Source organism: Vicugna pacos, chromosome 4 (genome assembly GCF_048564905.1).
Source record: "Vicugna pacos chromosome 4, VicPac4, whole genome shotgun sequence".
Classification (NCBI taxonomy): Eukaryota; Metazoa; Chordata; class Mammalia; order Artiodactyla; family Camelidae; genus Vicugna; species Vicugna pacos.
Window position 1 is genome coordinate 19,682,157 of NC_132990.1, and position 22,743 is coordinate 19,704,899.

General features: G+C 36.7%; 1 long non-coding RNA gene across 1 annotated transcript in view; it reads left to right on the plus strand.

Annotated features, from left to right (window-relative positions):
* LOC140695999 (uncharacterized) overlaps nt 1-22,743 on the plus strand; it is a 140,254-nt gene that overhangs the window by 114,925 nt on the left and 2,586 nt on the right. The gene's annotated exons all lie outside the window — the stretch shown is intronic.

A 22,743-nucleotide genomic window follows, 5' to 3' on the forward strand; every position in this document is an offset into this window, starting at 1 on the left:
GTAGCAGAAATTACAAAGTCATTAAAGAAAATAAGCAGAAATTTCACCATATTCATAATCCAAACTGTGAGACTGTCTCATAACAAGGTATTTGTCCATTGAGGTAATTAACTCCCCTCAGCTGGGACTCAAAATTTCTCACCTTAAATTCAGAGGAATAATAGTAGCTCCCTGTATTAGTTTCCTATTACTGTTGTAATAAATGATCACAAATTTAGTGGTTTGAAACAACACACAATTATCTTTCAGTTTTGCAGGTCAGAAGTCTGATGTGGGTCTCACTGGACTAAAATCAAGATGTTAGCAGGGCTTCATTCCTTCTGGAGACCCCACGGGGGAGTCTCTTTCTTGCCTTTTCCAGCTTCTTGAGGCTGTTCACGCTCTTTGGCTCGTGATCTCCTTCCATCTTCGAAGCCAGCGACAGCCATTTAAGTCTTTCTCACACTGTATCACTCTGACACTGACTCTCCTGCCTCTGTCTTCCACATTTACAGAACTCTTCTGGTTACGTTGGGCCCACCCAGATAACTAACAATATTCTCCCTATTTTAAAGCCAGCTGATTAGCAGCCTTAATTTCATCTGCTACTTTACTTCTCCTTTGCATTGTGAAGTAACATTTTCATAGGTTAGGCGGATTAGAGTGTGTCCATCTTTTGGAGACCATTATTCTCCCTACCACACTCCTCTTTTATGGTTGTTGTGAGGACTAAATGAGACACTACATGTGTAAATCTGGCCCATACAAATATTCAATAAATGTTCATTAATATTACCTCTGTTACTTTGTAAAGGCAAACTTTTCAGATGTATTACCTCAGATTGAATGCTCACCAACCACAAATACTACCACTCTTCATATTCAGATAAATGTTCATGAGGATTGGATTTTGAAACCTCCACAATCTTAAGCAGGCTCTGCTGCTGGGCATTTGAGACCACTATATCTGCCCGGTGCATAAAGGATGGAATCGGGTAATTGGGAAATACTATGATTTTTCAGGACATGACCTTCGTTGTTAGAATGATCATTATAGTCATGCATAACAGAACATTTCTGAATGCCTGTAGGACCAAAAAGTAAACTGGTACTCAGTCTAGGCTGGTGTTTGATAACCAAGGGAGACAGAGTGTTTTCCAAGTCATTAGTGTGACTCAAAATCACCCATTTAATTTGATTCAGAATCCCTGCCAGTGGATAAAGAGGGTAGGGTCCACTCATACTGAAGGGTAGATATCTTGATGACTGGGCTCTCGCCGGAGAGCAGCCCCAGGCCTAAGTGAGCAAGGGGAATACACAGTAAGAAACTAAAGTATGAGCTCAGAACTAAATCATAGAGCAAATCAGCCAGATGTTGAGCAAAGAAAGTAGCCTGATGGGATGATCTTGGGACACTAACTACTCTGTTCAGCGAAATAAGAGTAATTCTAGATTGAATCAGTGGATGAGTCTGAAGCTGCAAATATTTAACTGCTTTGGCCAGGTTTGGATCAGGGTGTGGGCAGAGCTTCACTTGCTGGTTGCAGGACATATCTGACCAAATCTGGGGAATGACAGTGAGTAAGATGTCACTGGATTCATGTAATAATTTAACATTAGTCATTAAATTAGCAAATAATTATTGAACTCTGTGTATGTATATATGTGTGTGAGGGGGTCTAAGATAAAAGATTGGTAGAAAGAGTATAGGTTTCATTTATAGACAAAATTGTACTTAAATTCTACTTCCAAAAGTTACAAGGTTTATGATCTGGAGCAAGCTACAAACGTCTGTGAGTCATAGGGTCTGTAAAATTATACATAAATTTGTGTGGATTAAATGACAGGACGTGTTAAAGCACCCAAATGGCTAGCACATAGTAGAAATTGAATAAATAATAGATGTATACCAATTTGGCAACTGAGGATAAAGTTCATTTTTTCTTTACCAACTACTTTAACCAGGGACCGAGGCTTTGTCCTCATGGAGAGGTGAGCACTCTTTGCAGAGCTGTAGATGAGCTTTGTGAAGTCAGCCTCCGACTTCACGGGTTCCCTCCACCTTTCTCTGAAGCAAACTGAAACCATACCATTTGTATTTACCCTGTTTGGAATTCACTGAGCTTCCTGAATCTTTGGATCATAGTTTTCAACCAAATTTAGACTTTTTTTTTCAGTTTATCAGTCTGTATATATATAGATATATACATTTTTTAACCCACTGTCTCTCTTCTCGGCTGGAATTCTAATTACCCATAAGTTAGACTGCTTGATACTGCCCTATAGATCCTTGAAGCTTTTTTTTATCTCTATGTGCTCAAGTTGGAGGAGTTTTCTTACATAGTCTTCATGCTTATTGATTTTTTTCTATTGTATGCAATTTTACCAATAATTCCAAACAATGCATTTTTTATTTCAGATATTGAATTTTCAGTTCTAGGATTTCCACTTGTGTTTTTGTTATTTTCAGCTTACAGAGCTCTCCTGGAATTTCTCCTCCCTTCACCTATAGAAGCTATATGTGACATATTTATTATGATTGTTTTAAGAATTTCTTATGGGCCAGCATTGTGGATCTGTTTCCATTAGTTGATTTTTCTCTTGACTTTGAGACATATTTACCTATTTCTTTACATTACTAGTAATTTTTAATGGCATATGGGACACGGTGGATGATACATCATAAAACCCCAGGTTATGCTGGGTTCTGTTTTGTTTGTGTGTGAATAGGAAAGCAGATATTTTGATACTACTCTAGTAATTGGTACAATCTTTATGGAAGATCTTTTATCACTATCAAAATTTGAAATATGTAAAATTTTGGACCCAAATTCCTATTCTAGAAATTTATTCTATGAATATGTTTCCCACTGCAACACATGCGAAGACCGTCAAGGCATATTTCAATAATAACAAAAAAAAGTTGGAAGCAAACTAAATATTCACCTGCAGGGAACTGATTAAATAAGTCATGGTACAGTGAGTTTCTAAGCAGCAGTTGAAAATAATGAGTTACGTGTGTTAATACAGAAAACAGAATATATTAGTAAGTATTAAGAAGCGGTTTGAGAGTAGTATATACTGTAAATACATCCAACCTGTAATAGTATTTTAAGAAGCATGTGTGTGAATATATGGATAGAGAAGAAACTATTAGTAATAATACCTTTGGGAAGTGGAAATGGGGACATGGAGAGTTTTTATTTTTTACTTTCTTTATGGTACAGTTGAAAAGTTTAAGCATCTCTGTACAAGTACTAAGTTATGCTGTGTTCCTTGGAGACATGCCATAAGCTGGAAAATTGTTTCTATAAAGGGACAGATAGTAAGTGTTTAGGCTTTGCGGGCTTCTTACGGTTTTTGTTTCTTCTGCTGCTGCCACTCCTGCCTCTGCTTCTGCTTCCTCTTCTTTAACCCTTCAAGAATGTAAAAACCATTTTTATCTTGAGGTTCTTGAATAACAAGCCATAGACTGTAGTTTGCTAACCCTTACTCAGAGTTAAGTTTTATTCTAGGAGACAGTTGTATTATAGATCGTTTTGAACCTACAGGGATTGGTTTGACAATTTGCTAAATCAGGCCTATTTTAGTTTTGTTCTTAGTTCAAGAGAAAATCCCTTAGTCCTAGAATGTTATCTTTATTTTCAATGTGTGACCTTTCTGGAATTCAGTGGAAAACCCAAAATGTTTACCAAACCCCTCTAATTTGGTTGGACTTGAACCCTAAACTGCTTCTCTGCAGCAGGTGACAGCTAAAATGTTTGATTAGTTCTTTCAGCCTTTCAGTCATTTTCCCTCTGGCTTCCTTGGACGCTCTTCCCCACACACCTGCAGTTGGGGAGATCAGCGAGGATTTGAGGGGATATTTATGTGCAACCTTTTTCCAGTTTTATTTTGTAGAATTATTACAGTTTGAATGCACATTCACATTATATTGCATGTAAATACATATAAACAGTATACTGTGCACTTTTTTAGTTTTCATATATGTACTAATTGTTTCTAAGAACAGATTAAATCTTTAGCTTTTTAAACTTACATAATTACCAAAGGAATAAAGCCAACTACAAAGTAAGAATCAACAGAATGCGGTAATCCAATCATAAAGGACAGTCAAATGTGCTTACACATATTCAAGAAATCAAAATAATAATTACTTCATTTGTGTCATTATTGGTATTATTTTTTAGATTCTTCATATAAATGACGTCATATGTATGTGCAACTTTAAGACCTCCCTTTTTGTGACTTCATCTTTTCTTGAAGGGAAATACTTCATTTCCCTTCTCAGGCCAATAAGTCTGCAATTCTGTTTTGGAGCTCTGTATTTCAAACACCACAGAGACCAGAGAAGGCCTCAGGGGAAAACCTGTATGAATCCAATGTAATTCCCTCATCGCAAGGGGCAGATCACCTCCATTCTCTGCCTGCTTTTGGCCGCTCTCCAGTGCTTTTACATTGTTGTTTTTAAAAGTATTTGGTGCAGAGTTTGTAGTTGTTTTCTGAGGAACTGTTAGTCTGATGCAAGAAGTTCTGTCATTATCAGGCTGGAAGTCTCTGAGATCATAACATTTGAAATTCCATTAAAAAACCTTTCAAAAAAGAAATAAAAGCTGTATACTGAAAGGAAAACTGGAAAGCTGATAAAGAAGTTTAGACAGCATGTGCCCTGGTCTGATCTATGTTTTAGATAAATCTCTTTGGTGGAAGCATGGATGATAGATTTGAAGGAAAAGTAAAAGCTCGAGGGAGGGGATCCTAGTTAGGAAAATATTGCAGTAAATTCATGCAAGAGACTTTGAGGGCCAGAGGTGATTCTAGAGAACAAAAGATGAATTTGAACAAATTGAAGAAATAAAATTGGCTGAAATCAGAGACTTAGTAGATGTCAGGGGTGAGCTCCAGCATGCTTCCCAGATTTTTATTTTGATGCCTAGTAGCAAGAGCAAACCATCAACAATACAGGGAACATAGGAAGCTAAACAGATTTAGGGGCTGAGGAGGTAAGGAGTTTGTTATACTAGACGTACGTACACATCCAGACCCTTTACTTACTGCAGGTGCTATGGATATATTTTTAGGAAAAAATCCTAAAAAGTCTCAGTATTTCACAATGATACATTGATTACTAGGACTTCATTGTGTTCCTCTGTATTAATGTTAGGATTCTAAAATATATTCCCAGCATATTGATACTGAGCAGGACAGAATGACGTTTATTTTCAGTACTTTTATTTCACTCAGTTTTCTGTAAACATTCACTGTACTTCTAATAGGAACTGTTGTCAATAGACTGTTTTCCAGTATATTTTTCTTACCAATAATTTCTGTAGACATGTAATAAATATTTTAAAAGAACCACATATAAATATTGAAGATCCCCCATATTGTGAATAGATTAATTTTCTGTATTCTTTTAATACTCCTTTAAAATGGGATCTAACTGGGAATTCATTAAGATTTTGTTTTTTTAATTATTTCTATGTAAAGAAATATATTAGTTCTTTGTCTCTAGGAGAATACATGTCATATAGAAAATATGCTTTCACTGTGTAATTCAAAATACTTTGCGTCAAAAATTTCCCAATCTACACAACATTGTAAAATGACTGTAACTCAATAAAAAATGTTTAATAAATAAATAATAATAAAGATATCGTAACTTTTCAAAAAAAATTTCCCAATCTGTACCTTCTCAAATTATGCTCAGTAGATCAAAATTTACACACAGACATTTTATACTGTTAGAAGTGTGAACATTGGCTATCTTTCTACGTATGGGGATGGCTAATTAGAAGTCTGAATGATGATGGTTGTTTCACAGAGAGTACTTAGAGCTAGAGATAATATGAAAAATTAAATTGCGTCTTAGCACCAAGTGACTAGGAGACACATACCTATAGAACCGTTGAACAAGAAAGACTCTGAATAATCTAAACCATTTTTATTTGATGAAAATAGGGCTCTGTGCTTAAATTCCTATAATCATATTTTTGAGCTCAGTAATAACCTCACTTGAGCTATCACCTTGTTTCTTCCTTACCTGTTTCCCATCTTTCTTTTCCTTTCCCTTCCCTTCCAGCCAATCTATCTGACTTTCTAAAAATCCCCAGACTCCATTTATTTCTCTCTGTTCCCTTTGCCATTATCCTAATCCAAGTCGCCATTACCTTTCACAGCTTCTTACTTGGTCTCCTACGTTCTAACTTGTCCCTAATCTTTTGACCATATTGTTGCCAATGACATTTTTTTGTAAAATAAGAATCCCTTCAATAACTTCCTGTATTCCCTGGGAGGGGGGGAAGTTCCTTAACATGGCTTGCAATTTTCTCTCCACTCTTACCCTTGGGTTTCAACTTCCTCTCAAACCACTCCACCGTCTCATTCTGAATTTCTGTCGGCTCTGTGTTTCTACTGCGCTTTCATTAGCACAAATAAATCAGTGCTTTGGAGAATGTTTCAAACATTCTTCACCTCTTTTCCTTTTTCTCCTAACTGCAACTCACCCACCCTTCAGTATCTTTTTAGGTAGCACTTCTTCCAGAATATCTTTTCTTGACTTTTCCTTGATGCCAGAGTACCTGAATTTCCTCTGTCATAACACACATCAAACTTTATCATAGTTTCTTGTTTAGTCAGCTGCCTTGATTTTCTACTGCAAGCTTCATGGGAACTAAGACCGTCTTACTGGTTTTAGTGCTTGATATTTAGTAGATTCTCAATATTTGTGTAAACGTTGTCTATTCTAAGAACTCTTAAAAAAGATGACAAACTTTTACTATTCTACAAGATTTAAAGCCTCAAAGTCAGGAATTAGATCCTTATATTTAAATTGAATCCCATTTGTACCAATCTTAGACTCTTCTGAATTACTCTGGCTTTAGTGGAAAAAAAGAAGCTTTCTGACATCTCACCAGCATTATCTGTTTTAATTATATTCAAAGGTGCTTAGAAACTTGGGGAGAGTTTGTTGAGTGAGTCAGAGTATTTTCCTCATTAAATAGTTAATCAGCATCTTTCAAAAATGTCCATTGAGGACTAAGAGCTGGTTAAAAAGCCAAGTCATGGTACATTAATACAAAATTTACATCAAGACTGTGTCTCACAATGCTATATCTCAATTATATCTCAATAAAGCTGGGGGGAAAAAGAGTGTCTAAGCAATAATAAAATAATTCCACTTGGAATTCGACACTAAGGGCAATTTGAGAAGAGCAGTTGAATGAGAGCAGGGTTTATTCATTCTGAAAGCCACAATTGGTGTCCCATCACTTTCACTCAGGGTAATTCAGGCAAGAAAGCTTAGAGCATTTGACCTTAGTCACATAGAAGTGCCATCTCTACTTCTTGCATAAGGATTTACAGAACAGCAATTCGGAACAGAAGCAGTAATAACAGGAGCAATCGAAATGTGGTTGATGAAGTTTCCATGGCCGAAATGGAAAGCCTGCATTTGCAGCTCTGAATTTAGAACAGTTGCAAAGTGCACAAAACTCTCCCATCTTTAGTGTATCGTCCTGTTACCAGGAAGTGACTGGTCTGGCATAGTGCAATGTGAGGATGTAGAAAAGATCAACCAGGGTTAGAAATATAAATTCAGGACAGGGGAGAGGCAAATTAAGACTCAGTACTGACACAACTGTTTAGGTACAAGACCTGTACTCTGGTGAAGAAGTGTAGGAATGGCTGTGGAGAAAAGGGAACCCTTCTACACTGCTGGTAGGAATGCAGTTTGGTGCAGTCACTGTGGAAAACAGGATGGAGATTCCTCAAAAGACTAGGAATAGACTTACCATATGGCCCAGTAATCCCACTCCTGGGCATATATCCAGAAGGAACCCTACTTCAAAAAGACACCTACACCCAGATGTTCATAGCACCACTATTTACAATAGCCAAGATATGGAAACAGCCTAAATGTCCATCCACAGATGATTGGATAAAGAAGACGTGGTATATTTATACAATGGAATACTATTCAGCCATAAAAACTGACAATATAACACCATTTGCAGCAACATGGATGTTCCTGGAGAATGTCATTCTAAGTGAAGTAAGCCAAAAAGAGAAAGAAAAAATACCATATGAGATCGCTCTTATGTGGAATCTAAAAAAAAAAAAGAAAAGAAAAAGACAAATGAACATAAATATAAAACAGAAACAGGCTCATAGACATAGATTACAAACTTGTGGTTGCCAGTGGGGAGAGGGGTGGGAAGGGAAAGACTAGGAGCTCGAAATTTGTAGATACTGACAGGTATATATAGAATAGATAAAACAAGATTATACTGTATAGCACAGGGAAATGTATACAAGATCTTGTGGTAGCTCACGGTGAAAAAGAATGTGACAGCGAATATATATACGTTCATGTATAACTGAAAAATTGTGCTCTACACTGGAAATTGACACAACATTGTAAACTGACTATAACTCAATAAGATAAAATTAAAAAAAAGAAGTGTCGGAGTTAACATCAGAGTATGCTGCAATTATATTTTTATGTTATTTATGATTTGTCATGTATTCATATGCTTGAGAGAATCTTAGAACAACTTAGAAGACTCTATCCAAAGATTTCCAGTTGTCTGGGAGAAAATTAAAAACTCCAGTCACTAAGTTATTGTGTTCAGTGCATCTAGATATTTCTGAAAATTTCTGACACTGATGAACTGTTTCAGTTTTCTTTCAGCTGTTTGTATTTGAATTGATAGTATATCAAATATTTCAAATAAATGGATAGGTTCCACATCTTCACATTAAATCCATTTTTCTATAAAATCTAAAAATGAGAACAGATCTTGATAACCGGATGTGTAAATAAAAGTTTAAAGTGCTAACCGTGGTTCCCGTGTGCTCCTTCCTCTCCTCATCACTGTTCTCTTATTCCTGCACCATCTGTCTGATAAGTGGTAGTAAAATGGAATCAAAGATAAAATTTTTGGAAAATTTGAAGATATTTCTATTTTATTCACAATCTTCCCACCACTCAAGAAAATTAAATCCTCAAATAATTAACAGGTAATGTGTTACAATTTTTTCTAATTGATGGACAAAATTCAGTTGTTATGAAGAAATAAAACATCTGAAGTATTTTAGGGAAATGCTCCATAAGCTATGTAAATAAATACGTTTATTTCCTCTAATACATGGATATACTACTGCTCTGTGCAAGTAGTATGCTAGTATATATAGTACGATAGTTGAAAATCCTTTAAGACAGTGGAAAAGGTAGCCATCTGCTTGGGAAAATGAAACATTTAGAAAGCAGTGATTCCTTTTTTGTTGTTGTTAAACAGTCTTGACTTAGGGAGCTTGTCTCACAGTACTAGTAACGGTGATGGCTGACAGACAACTTGATCAGAGGCAATTATCCTTCTGAACCCATCTGGAGGTGACGTCCCAGCCTCACCTTCTTGGAGCGTAAACAAGTATTTTTTTAAAGTTGGAGACTAGTGCAGAAGGAAGTCCTGAGGCTAGAAATGAATGTACTCTGTCAGCTTGTTATATTTCAGAAGTGTTTCTTCTACTTTCTTGCTTTCAGCAGACATCCTTTTATGATGGAGTCTATTTATCTTGATAGAGAATGGCTGGAAGTAGTATATTCATTAGAAGGAAAGAAACCACTCACCTTGAGGTTCAGATGAGTTTTTCTTTTTTAAATTTGTTTATTGTTTCTTTAAATTATTTATTTATTTATTTTTAACATAAAAATTGTAGATATTTAAGGTGTGCAACAATATGTTTTGATATACATATACATTGTGAGTTGATTACCATCACCTCCCATAGTTACCTGTTGTGTGTGTGTGTGTGTGTGTGTGTGTATGGTTAAAACTTGCAGTCTACTCTCCCAGAAAATTTTAAGTTTATAATACATTAATACTACCTATAGTCACCATGCTATACATTAGGCCTCCAAGACTTATTCATCTTATAACTCAAAGTTTGTATCCTTGATTGATATCTCCCCTTTTCCCCTACCTCCTAGCCTAGCCTCTGGTAATCACCATTTTAGTCTGTTACAGTCTGCGTTGGCTTTTTTTTTTTTCAGATTCTATAAATATATGAGATCATGCATTTGGCTTTCTGTGTCTGGCTTATTTCACATAGCATAACATCCTTCAGGTTCATCTATGTTTTTGCAAATTGTAGAATTTCTTTCTTTTTTAAGCTGAATAATATTCCATTGATACACACACACACATGTATATATATCACATATTCTTTATCTATCATTTGTTGACAGACATTTAGATTGTTTCCACATATTAATTACTGTGAATAATAATGCAGTGAACATGGGAGTACAAGTATCTCTTTGAGATGGTTACTTTATTGCCTTGATATATATATATTCAGAGATGTGATTGCGGGATTATAAGGTAGTTCTATTTTTAATTTTTTGAGGAACCTCCATACTGTTTTACATAATGACCATACCAACTTACATTTCCAGCAACAGTGTGCAAGGATTTTCTTTTTTCCACATTCTCACAACACTTGCTATCTTTTGACTTTTTGATAATAGCCATCCTAACTGGTGTGAATTGATATCTCACCATCATTTTGATTTGCATTTCATGGTGATTAGTGGTGTTGAGCATCTTTTCATATACCTGTTGGCCATTTGTATGTCTTCTTTGAAAAGTTGTCTATTCAGGTCCCTTGCCGATTTTTGTGTGTGTGAGGAGAGATAATTAGACTTTTATTTATTTATTTTTTGATGGAGGTACTGGGGATTGAACCCAGGACCTCGTGCATGCTAAGCGTTTGCTCTACCACTTAAACTATACCCTCCTCCTCCCCTCTTGCCATTTTTAATTGGACACTTTGGGGGAGGGTTTTGTTTTTGTTTTTGTTTTTGTTTTTGTTTTTGCTATTAAATGAATGAGTTCCTTATATATTTTGTGGGGTGTTTTGGTTTTTTTAGAGTTTACAGTTTTTTATTGAAATACAGTTAGTTACAGTGTGTCAATTTCTGGTGTACAACACAATGTCCCAGTCATGCATATACATACATATATTCATTTTCATTAAAGATTATTACAAGATACTGAATATAGTTCCCTGTACTATACAGAAGAAATTTGTTTTTTTAATTTATTTTTATATATAGTGGCTTACATTTGCAAATCTCAAACTCCCAAATTTATTCCTTCCCACCCCCTTACCCCAGTAACCATAAGATTGTTTACTATATCTACAAGTCTATTTCTTATTTGTAGATGAGTTTATAGTGTCCTTTTTCTTTTTTTTTAGATTCCACATATGAGTGATATATGATATTTTTCTTTCTCTTTCTGGCTTACTTCACTTAGAATGATGATCTCTAGGTCCATTCATGTTGCTGCAAATGGCATTATTTTGTTCTTTTTAATGGCTGAATAGTATTCCATTGTATAAATATACCACAGCTTCTTTATCCAGTCATCTGTTGATGGACATTTAGGTTGCTTCCATGTCTTGGCTATTGTATATAGTGCTGCTAAGGACATTGGGGTACATGTGTCTTTTTGAATTAGAGTTCCCTCTGGATACATACCCAGAAGTGGGATTGCTGGATCATATAGTAAGCCCATTTCCTTATATATTTTGGATATTAACCACTTATCAGATATACAGTTTGCAAATATTTTTTCCTGTTCTGTAGGTTGTCTTTTCATTTTGTTGATTTTGTCCATTTACATTTAAAGTAATTATTGATAAGTAGGGACTCAATATTGCCATTTTATTAATTATTTTCTGGCTGTTTTGTGGATCCTTTGTTCCTTTCTTCCTCTTTTACTGTTTCCTTTCTGATCTTATAATTTTCTGTAGTTGTACACTTTGAATTCTTTATCTTTTGTGTATCTGCCATAAATTTTTTGCTTTGTGGTTACCACGAGACTTACATAAAACATCTTATAAACAGCCTATTTTAGGTTGGTAACAACTTAACTTTATTCACATACCAAAGCTCAACATTTTACTCCCCCCCCCCACTATTTTATATTTTTGATGTCACAATTTATAACTTTTTATATTATGTACCCATTTAAAATTGTTGTAGGTATAGTTATTTTTACTAATTTTGACTTTTAACCTTTATGCTAGAGTTATATGTGATTTAAACATCATCATTAAAATATTATTTTATTTTGCATTTGAATATATATTTACCTTTACCAATGAGTTGTATGCTTTCATATGATTTCATGATACTGGTTAGCATCCTCTCTTTTCAGTTTGAAGAACTTTCTTTTTTGGTTCTTCTCTTCACTAATTATGGATGCTAACTGCTTATGGTGTCCCAGAAATCATTCCTTTACTTAATTCATTCACTCACTTATCTTTTCCTTGAACAAACACTTTTTGAACACCTACTATGTATGAGGGGTTGTGGCATGATGACTATAAAGACAAATAATGGCATCTAGTATTAGAGACAGAGGTATAAGCAAATATTTATAAGATGCTATGACAAAACAAATAACTGGAGCAGTGATTGGCTATAGAATTTGGAATTGGGGGTGGACAAACCAAAACTTTTGATGGCGTAGGAGTGGGGAAGGAGTGGAAATTTCAACTCTATAATAGAGAGAGGCATTGTCCCCTCACTCCTCGCCCTGCCACTCCCTTTATATAGAATCCCAGTGAGCTGCTGCTACTAACAAGATGGTCCCAGATTCCAGGGGTGCCTAAGTGCAAAGAAGGTTGAGGGACATTGAGCTGAGAGGGTAACATATTGCTATGGGACACTGAGGGATTCCTGGAGGACTTTATTGAGAAAGCAGTATTTTTTTGGCTGCATTTTGAAGGATAAGTAGTTTGTCAATTCAAAGGAGAATGCCCTGCAAAGGATAAAATGTCCAAAGGCACAGAAATAGGAAAGAGGGAATTTATTCTATTTAGGAAACATGAAGTGTTGTGTAACTGCAGTGAGGGATGTGTGTGTGTGTGTGTGTGTGCGCGCATAAATGGGCTGGACATGGCTGATAATGTTGTTTGGGGACTGTATTTTGATGAGTGATATATATTCCATTGGAAAGTTTTCACTCTAATTTTTAGAGAAAGTATCGATTTTCTACACAATCAATACCTTCTCCATAGTCAAATTCAAATTTCAGGAATAGCCTGGATTAGAATGGCCTCTCTGGCTCTCTCCTGCCCCTGTCTCTTTTTTTCTAGACAACTGAATTTGCGGATTTGATATAAAGCAGTGGCTGAAGAAAATTCCCTCTGTCAACTAGTTTATCTTGTTACTGACATGACTAATCAAATTCAATTGGATTAAATAAGCTGTAGGACACTGTCAAAAGCCATTAACAATACAAGAGCGTCCAGCTATAAAGAACTCTTTTTGTATATCTTAGAGTTTTCCTCATGAAAGGAAAAACTCAAACTAAAGGAAACAACATGTTTCATTTACAAGCTCTGAGTGCTCTAGGGTCTTTTCATAAGCTCTGTGGTTTGATTTTTTTTTCCTTGTGTTTCTTCTGAAAATTAGCAGCAGTGCTGTCTTCTTGATAATTTCACATGTATAATGTTTTCTTGGCAGGATTAAAAAACCTGGATATATCAAAGTTTGCATATTATCCAGATTTTCAAAAGGGCAAAAAATGGGGGAGTGTATTCAAAATCAAGGCAGAGGAACCTGATATCCCTTCTGCCTTTTGAGAGATTATTTGATCCGCTTTCTGGAGCTGCTGTTGTATTTTCCCTGATACATCTCTTAAATTCACATGCCTGCTAATTTCCTGTAGATACGTAGGTAGAGAGGTTGGCTACTATAATTGACAAGATGCCAGTGACTCATAAGACTGTCAGAAATGGAATACATTGGCAGAGCTGTATAGAAACTTATAGGAGCTTCAAAATAATTCTGAATTAAACAATCCTAGTACCATTTTCCACTGATCATTTTCCTTTAAAGAAAATACCACTGCAGAAAATGAATATATGTATGTTTATGCATGACTGGGACATTGTGATGTATACCAGAAACTGACACATTGTAACTGACTGTACTTCAATTAAAAAATGAATAAATTAAAAAAAATACCATTGCAGGTAAAAGCAATATCTTATGACTTCTATTTAATAACTTTTTTAAATGCCAAGAGAATAGAGATTACTTATACCTGCCTGATGCATTTTCTAATATGCATACTGTCCCTGCTGAAATGATCAATCTAGACAGAAACTTAAATCCACACCATTGGTTTCCCTTCTCTTTTGTACCTAGTCATCTCAGTCATGTGCTGATCCTGGGTTGAAGTAAAGAGAATGAAAACAGGAGAAAAGAAAACAAAAACAAAAATGGAGGGAGTTTTAACGCTTTCTATGGATTTATTTTCACAAAGTGCTAGAGGACAATATTAACATTTGTGCATTAGGTACCTTGCTCCCCAGTGCCTTGGGCAGGTTTCCTCTCTTGTGAGATTTAGGAAGGAAGAGGTGAACTCCAATCTTAACTGTATTCTTTCGTATTAGAGATTTAGCTAAATCCCTCAAGCTTCATCTTGACCTTTGTTTAGAAAATAAATGGTTGATCTCCAGTGGCAAGCTCTGTGAGTTCTGTATGCCAAGTGTACTGCCAAGGATCCCTTAACAGTACTCATGTTCTTCTTGTGAGAAAATGCTTTAACTCATTACTTGAAGTACAGGGGAAATAGGTTGCTAGTAGTCCTCCTGATTCTAAGCTGTGACATGGGAACAGTCCCAGACAGGAAATCAGGCCTGCTAAGGGGCTCTATTTATGTTTTCTGCCCTACTGGGCACCAGAATCCTAACTGCTGTGGTCAGGTTAGGATTCCTCTGACCTGGGTTTCCATCTTCAATGTACCTATTGGGGTCTTGTATCTCTAGACTTTATGGGAAAAATGAAGGATTCGTTGAAATAACTGGAACTCAGTAGTACGTTAACTTAAGCATAATTACTTATAAGTTCTAATTAAAATTTGTAGGTTTCTGCCAAAATTTCAAATCCTTCCTTTCCAGGGTTAAGCCAAGTGTGTGCTGGCTAATTGTTTCTGGTTTGGTCTCATTGGACTTATTTTCCTTTATTATCTAGATCCCTCTTACTCTCATCTGTCCCTCTTACTCCCTTGCTGTCCCCAGTTGACTTTCATTGAGATGGTCATTTATTTTTATGTCAGTGTTTATTAGTAGTAGCAAAAAATTCTTTTTTAAAAAGTTAAAAGACTTCTTTACTGAAGTGTAGTTGATGTATAATATATGAGTTACAGGTGTACAAGGTAGTGATTCATAGTTTTTAAAGGTTATACTCCATTTGTATTTATTATAAAATATTGGCTATATTCCCCGCATTGTGCAACAGATCCTTGTAGTTTGTTTATTTCATACATAATAGTTTAAATCTCTTAATCCTCTTCCCCTAATTTGCCCCTTCCCCCTTTCCTCTCTCAACTGGTAACCACTATTTTGTTCTCTATATCTGTGAGTCCGTTTCTTTTTTTGTTGTATTCACTAGTTTATTGTCATTTTAGATTCTGCATGTAAGTGATACCATACAGTATTTGTCATTCTCTGTCTGACTTATTTCACTTAGCATAATATCCTCCAGGTCCATCCATGTTGTTACAAGAAAAAATTCTTGGTCTTTGAATGATTTCATTTATAGTCTTTATCAAGAGTATTAAAAGACAGTGACATTTCCCCACACTGCCGGCCTCTGATTAACCCTCTGGAAACCCTTCTTTCTGTTTGCCTTGATCTACTGCTTTCTACCATTCTTGTGCCCTGACTGCTCTCTCTCATTCAGTCTCCTCCCTCCACATTCTCCCTAATAGAAAAACTGAGGGATTGTTAAATTTTGTTTCCTTCAGAAAGAAGAATAACTTTCAAACTGAGTTTGAGTTGAAAATGGATCCTCCACTTGGTGGAAAAATGGATGCTATGACATTTCCCATGTAAACATTATTGACCTTCCTCCTTGACTGCAGAGGTTCTGATGTATTACTCTTTAAAATCATCCTTAGCTGGATATGTGACATTCCGCAATGATGATACAAATGGTTTTCAGAAATATCCTGAAATATCTCCCAAGTGCTCTTAAAACACAAAAAAGCATTTAATAGACATCTTCTAATACATTGGTAAGAAATGGATCATGAAATCAAACAAAATTTGGTGACCAATCAGCAAACATACATTTGTTGAACACCAATATCCCACCGTATTGGCTTGTTTATATTCTATTAGTAATGATGGAGTATGTACAAATCATATTATTTTTGCTGTCTGTTGTCTCATTGTTTATGGTATAAAGCAACTTCCATGTAATTATATAACACATTTTAACAATGCTTATTGTGCTGATTCTGTCAAGTAAATATGACATAATAAAGAGGAAGCATTGTGAGCACTAATAGCAAAGCCTATATGTTGAAGTTAAATTATGTGCAATTATGTGTGAGTGGATACATATGGGCCAAGATGGCTTTATGTTTCCCTCAGCAGGACTACATTTTGGACAGACTTCTTCCTGACTCTAGGCCCTGATCTCCCTTTTCCGAGGGGATTTACATAAGAAAACTTGTAATTGTACATTCTTTCTCTGTCCCTCTAGTTGTCATTCTTTTTAAAAGCCTCTTTTCAGTTTTACAATCCATGAATGTCTTTCTCAGGGACCTCAGAGCTATCATTTTGCAATGTAATTATCATGGAAGGTAGCACCCTACACCCTACGTCTCTCAGTCTCTGAGGAAACATTGGAGCCCACGGGCACTTGTTAGTGAACACAGATGGCCTGATAACAGAGAAAAACATTTGTAAACTCAGCGTGCTCCACACATCCCATTGATCATGCTCCAGCGTCCTCCAGGAATTTGCCACCAGTCATCTTAGCCCTTAAAGACCCTTCCACCCTCTGTTTCAGTGGGGCTGAGTTCAGACAGTTCTGGCCTCTTTCTCCTCTTGTAATAGTCTTGCTTGTTTAACTTTGATACAAGTTTTGCTTTGGCCACTCACAGAAAAAAGCAAAGAACATTATTGCCTCCTAATATTACAGACTCCAAAGGGTACAAGTTTATAGACACAATCTGAGATTTTTTTGTGTGTGTGAGCTCACACACTCCTACTTCAATAGTGCTAAATTCTTCTACTGCTGTTTTATCCCACTTCTCAGTTTTATCTTTTTCCATAGCATTTATCACTACCAGACATACAATGTATTTAACTATCTATTGTCTGTCTTTTTTACTTAGAATGAAGCTCAGTGGTGGCATTGATTTTTATCTGTTTTGTTCACTGCCATCTCTGCAGTGTTTGGCTCGTGCAGTAGTTGCCCAAAGAACTTTCTGTTGAATAAAATAATGAATTAGCTATTAATATTTTTATTATTTTTATTATTCATATTATGTTCTGTTTTATCTATTTATCTAGGAATTATAAAAGATAGCTCAGGATTGAGCTGGAATAGCACAGACTGCTTCAGAGTGGGCTTTTCCCAGGATTACTTTATACAGTTGTATTCTGTGTTGTCATTACCCTATCCTGAGGGGAAAAATGTGTGCATTGCTAGAATATTATTGAGGGTACTATTCATTACTTTTGTAAAGTCCTCTGGGTGCAGATCAGTAGAGAAATTTCTCTCTGCTCTCAGTTTCAGGATTATTTGAGCAATTGGCTGGTTTTCAGTTTGTGAATGCTAGGAGTGCAGTAACTGATGATGTTGTCTTCTTATGCTGGCTCCAGAAAGCACAGAATAAAATGTGTATTCCACCACTAGCAAAGGTAGATAGCATTTGTGCCGTGCATAGCTCTTGTTCCTAGATCTATTTGCTTTGCAACTTTTCCTTTTGCCTTATTTTTGTTCATTATTTTAAATTTGTATTGTCTTGTTGTATTCTAGTGTCTTCAAAAGTCTACTTCCGTCCTTTTTTTTGGAGATGTAAAAAACTAATATAAATTTTCATAATATTTAGTAAGTCCTTTGTTAATAGAATTACTCGTATTGAGATGGCAGTAATAATTTAGTATTTAGAAATGCTTTCATAGATGACTTATCCACTTATTAAAAAATTATGTGAAACAGGCAATTTAGGGATTATACATGCATACTGTAGCTAGTGAGTAGGTACAGAGTGGTTATGTGATTTATCCAAATCCAAATAGCTAACTAAACTGAGGAAGCCAGGAGGAATCCAGACTTCCCAATTATTGTTCCAAGGCCTCTAGATGATCTTTCTTCACTTAATTCAAATTTTCTAATCAGATAACGATTTCTTATATCATGTTGGATTCAGCAGTACTCCCTTGGATGTACTTTTTGCCAGTGGAATTGGTACCACATTTACATTTAACCATAAAAACAGACTTGAGGACAAACTCAGCTGCAGATGCAACATAGGGCCTTGTGTCTATAGAGTCAAGCCATCTGTATTTCAAATCCTAGCTATAGAACTTTGTGGAAGATCCTTAATATTCCTTGCCTTGGCTCCTCACCTGTAAAACAGAAATGATGATACTAAGGATACTTCTGTCATTGGGTTGTTTTGAAAATCCAATGAGGGCATATTTAAAGCTCCTAGAACAATCCTGGACACATAATAATCATGGAATAATTAACCAGTTTCTCAGCTCAGGTCCAGGAAAATAATCTGGAAGCTAAGGTTATGTGCTAAAACTTTATTTGGAACTGGGATTCCAGGGCAGTAAGAGAGACAAACAAAAAAGAAATGAGGTAGGGATAGAGGGAAACAAGTGCAAGGTAGTGTTTTTGAGCTGGCAATAGAGTCACAAGAAAACACAGGCAGGCACTCAATCTTATGGGACGTCAAGCAGATAGGGTACATGGATCCACGGCATCCTGGGACAGTCCATCGGAGGAGAGGAAGTACAAGAGATTTCTTTGCTTGGTCCTTTTAATCTTCTGTTTCTCATTGGTCAGAGTTCAGCCCGTGGGGCATTAATTCTCCTTCACTTCCAGCAGGTCCGGTTACCTGGACAAATTTATGTCCTATGCATGGGACCTCATCTGAGTTCAGAAGTTAGGGAGCCAGAGCCTTCAAGGATCTAGTTGACTGGGGTGAATGTCAGAGCTGCTGCAATCTCTACCCATGGAAGGTGCAGTGGAGGCCAAATGTGAACCTGGCCCACAGCTCAGGGGAAGCTGAAGCAGCTGCTGGTGTAGGAGATAAGGGGAAACTGGGGGTTGCTGGGGCTCTTCCTTGGGAAAGCAGCTGAACTCCAGGGACAGGTTAGGGGCTAAGAAAATGTGGGGAAGTACATAAACTGGGTCTGCTATGCACTGAATATTTGTTTTTCCCCAAAGTCCATATGTTAAAATCCAATCCCCGATAGTACAGTGATAGCATTTGCAGAGGGGGAGTGCTTTGGGGAGGTGATTAGATCATGAAAGCAGAGCCCTCTTAACTGGGATTAGTGCCTTTATAAAAGAGACTCCGTAGAACTCCCTTGCCCCTTCTGCCACATGAGAGCACAACAAGATGGCCTTCTGTGAAACAGGAAGCTGAGTCTTACCAGACACTGACCCTACCCATGCCTTGATTTTGGACTTCCCACCCTCTAGAATTGGGAAAGATAAATTTCTGTTGTTTATAAGCCACCTAGTCTGTGGTGTGCTGTTAAAGCGACCTGAACAATCAAGACAGGGTCCATTGTTGCCATTATTATCCCCTGAAATCTTCTGGTGGCAGACGCAGACATGCACTCTTCAGATGTTCCTCCCGGAATGGACTTGCTGCGTGGCTGTGAGGGATTCAACTAGCTGCAGGCTTCCAGCTCTCTCCTTCACAATCCATCTCAGTTTTCAAGCTGAGGGCATACCTGTCTTGGAGTGCTCTGGAAAACAACTAAGCCAAGCTAAGATTATGTGCTTCTCAGAATGGTTCTGAGCAATAATTGGTGAAGGCAGAGTACAAGGACTCAACCCTTTCCATCAAGCTCATGGTGACACTAATGGGTTAAATCTTGCTCTGAAGCTCTCCTCTGGCCTGGCAGAGGCCTTGTAGGTCTGCAGTGAATCTGAAGCCTATCCCTGCCCGATCCTGGCTACTTCCTTCAATTTTACTCTCCTAAAACCTTCCATATTCCTCACTACGTATCAGGGTCTGCTTCCCAAGTAAACCAACCCCAACAGTTCCTCCAAAAAACCTAAGTATCAATAGACATTAAAGCTAAAAAGTCTAAATATTAAGACAGAAATGGGGAAATGCTGCTGACAAGCAGAAAGTCCCCAGGAAATTTCTAATACAAATAAAGAGACAGTCATCAGAGGATCCGCACTGTGCAAAAGGGCCAACCACAGGCTTTTATTAAATATTCAGAATGTATTCATAATTACTTTACACCAAAAATTAATTTTAGAAAATATGACTGTTAAGAACATTTAAATTTTCCTTTGGTATGATTTATATAACATGAATAATAACATTGACAACTGTTCTTTTTGAGCACCTACTGTGTGCCAGGTATTGTGGTTATCACTTTACATATACATTTTTTCTCAATATATCTTTTTTCCAGTTTTATTGAGATGTAGTTTTCTTATTTAACCTTCACAATTGTCTTGTTTATAAATGAAGAAACCAAAGTTTAGAAACTAAGTAAAGATTTCATGGAGGCAGGATTCAGATTCAGATGAGAACCAAAGGATACCCAGGGTCTTCCCCACAACTCTGCAGTAGCAGCTCACATATGCCAATGTTGTACAGGTCCCAGGCTGAGTGCTCTACATGTACTATTTTATTTAATCCTCACAACAGCCCTTAAGGCAGGTACAATTGTATTCACATTTTACAAGTGAAATAATTGAGGCCAAGTGAGTTTGTGTGGTTCGAAAAGAGTAAATCTAGCAGGTAGAAGAGTTTGAGTCTAGACAAAGGCAATTTGATTTCAGAACTTATCACTATGCTGTGATGCTTCCATCGGGTTTGAACACAGTTTGCCCTTGACCTGTAGTAACCCAATTAACATAAATTTGTGGGAAGAGCATTGCCAGTTATATCCAAGTTAAAGTCATCACAGAAAATTGGAGGACTACCTAGTGTCAGTTTTGCTAAAGGACATACTGTACTTAAACCTGAGTCTCTACTTAGTGTTGACATGGCAAGATCCTATCCATCAACATTGTTTGCCTATTAAACTTGTCCTGTGCTTTTATAGAAATTGAAGTTGAGTATGTGCTAAGCCCCAGAAAGTTGAGCATACTTTGATGTGCTTAGAGACCTTCCAGGTGTTCAAATGAGAAATGACAGACTGGTCTTAACTTACCATTGAAGTGTTTAACCGGAACTGTCTTTGAGTCTGAGCCTTTCGTCTTTGGGAGGTGACAGAGAAAATAATAGACAGGATGTCTGCCTATTTGCCCTTCCTCCAAACACTACTTTCATGCTGTTCAGCCATTCCTCAAGCTATTCCCTCCAAGCAGAGTTCCCTTAACTTCATTCACTATCTGCCCAAATGTTTTTAATCCTTAGAGCTGGCTCAAGCCTCACTTTCTCTGTGAAAACTCCCCAACTCTTCTGCTGCACAACCACCAGCCATATTCTTTGGAAGGATGAGGATTTCTGTGCTCCTATTTTTTTATACCTCTATACCTCTATTTTAGAATTTTCCATCATATACCTGGTATATGTACATGCTATGGTTTATGGTATTGCACATGTATAAGCACATCCTAGATTGTTAGTACTTTTAAGGCAAGGACTATATATTTTTTTAAATTTTTTATTGATTTATAATCATTTTACAATGTTGTGTCAAATTCCAGTGTAGAGCACAATTTTTCAGTCATACATGAACATATATATATTCATTGAGACATTTTTTTCTCTGTGAGCTACCATAAGATCTTGTGTGTATTTCCCTGTGCTATACAGTATAATCTTGTTTATCTATTCTACAATTTTGAAAGCCCATCTATCCTTTCCCACCCTCCGCCCCGTGGCAACCACAAGTTTGTATTCTGTGTCTATGAGTCTATTTTTGTTTTGTATTTATGCTTTGTTTGCTTGTTTGTTTGTTTTTAGATTCCACATATGAGCGATCTCATATGGTATTTTTCTTTCTCTTTCTGGCTTATTTCACTTAGAATGACATTCTCCAGGAGCATCCATGTTGCTGCAAATGGCGTTATGTTGTCAGTTTTTATGGCTGAGTAGTATTCCATTGTATAAATATACCACATCTTTATCCAGTCATCCGTTGATGGACATTTAGGCTGTTTCCATGTCTTGGCTATTGTAAATAGTGCTGCTATGAACATTGGGGTGCTGGTGTCATCCTGAAGTAGGGTTCCTTCTGGATATATGCCCAGGAGTGGGATTCCTGGGTCATATGGTAAGTCTATTCCTCGTCTTTTGAGGAATCTCCATACTGTTTTCCACAGTGGCTGCACCAAACTGCATTCCCACCAGCAGTGTAGGAGGGTTCCCCTTTCTCCACAGCCTCTCCAGCATTTGTCATTTGTCGACTTTTGAATGATGGCCGTTCTGACTGGTGTGAGGTGATACCTCATTGTAGTTTTAATTTGCATTTCTCTGATAATTAGTGATATTGAGCATTTTTTCATGTGTCTATTGATCATTTGTATATCTTCCTTGAAGAATTGCTTGTTTAGGTCTTTTGCCCATTTTTGGATTGGGTTGTTTGGTTGTTTCTTATTAAGTCATATGAGCTGCTATATTTATATATTCCAGAGATCAAGCCTCTGTCGGTTTCATCTGCAAAAATTTTCTCCCATTCCGTAGGTTGTCTTTTTGTTTTACTTATGGTTTCCTTTGCAGTGCAGACACT